The sequence below is a fragment of the Microtus ochrogaster genome, chromosome 16 (genome assembly GCF_000317375.1).
Source record: "Microtus ochrogaster isolate Prairie Vole_2 chromosome 16, MicOch1.0, whole genome shotgun sequence".
In the NCBI taxonomy this organism is placed as follows: Eukaryota; Metazoa; Chordata; class Mammalia; order Rodentia; family Cricetidae; genus Microtus; species Microtus ochrogaster.
The window spans coordinates 22,379,787-22,380,994 of NC_022018.1; positions in this window are offsets into that span (position 1 = coordinate 22,379,787).

Here is a 1,208-nt window from a genome sequence, read left to right on the forward strand (position 1 = left end):
GTCACTAACTTACCAGTAACTAGCAGAGTTGTATTACACTGTTTGGGCAGCCTTCATGCGCAGCATCACATTATTAAATGTATACATTTGGCTGTACAGTTTTACTGTTAGTGACACATAATTACATACATTTATAGTGGATGGGTGGTAACTAGATACATGTATTCATGGTGTAATCATCAAATTGGGGTAATTAGTATTGCTTTGTGCTGGGGACTTTCACAGTCTTCTGCTTCTCTTGAGACAGATAGTAAATCTTTGTGAACTACAGTCCCTCTGTGCAGGAGAGAACTCTTGAAGCTATTCCCCCCACCCCGCTCCACTTTGCTGTTAGTCATTCAACTTCTCACTGCCTTCGTAGCCTCCGGTAACCCTATTCTCTCCTCTGTGGGATCAGTGGTTTAGACTCTATATGAATAAGAACAGATGGCACTTGTCTTTCTGCGCCTGACTCATTGCACTTAACAACCTTTGTTCCATCCATGTTGAAACAAATGACAACTCTGGACTCAGGGGTGGGAGGCGGTGCACACGATTTCCCTATGTGTCTGAATGCTGCTATCCTTTATCCATTCAGCTGACAACAAACGCACCAGCACCACTGTTGGCATTTCCATTTTTAAAGCTAAAGCTCAGCCAAGTGTGGGGGTGCACACCTGTAATGCCAAGAGGTAGAGGTGTGAAGATCAGAAGGTCAGGGTCAGCCGCGGCTGCACGGTGAGCGCTAGGCCACCTTGAACTACTTCAAACTCTAGCTCATAAAACTGAAGGAGAGGCAGATGAAATAGCTCAGTGGGGAACAGTGCTTGCTATACTTAAGGGCTTAAGTTTGGATTCCCAGCACCCACAGAAGAGCTGGCATGGCTTCATAAGCACCTGCGAAGCTAGCCCTGTTAGGGGCGGAGACGGGAAGAGGGATAGCGCTTGCAGTCCCTCAGCCTAGCGCCCAGTTTAGTGAGAGACCCTGGTTTAAAGGGATAAGAGGGAGTGCCAAACCACAACACTCAAGACCCTCCTTTGGCATTTATACATGAGCACCCCCCCACATGTACATGAGACACACATGCATGTACAAGGTACACACCCCACTGTTGTGTAAGTCTCTGACACCAAAACATTCCATCCTGCAAGGGAGCTCCTTCAGCAGGGAGGTAAATAACACAAAACAGCTCCAGAAGTCCTTGAAAATGACCAGATTCATTAGGCCC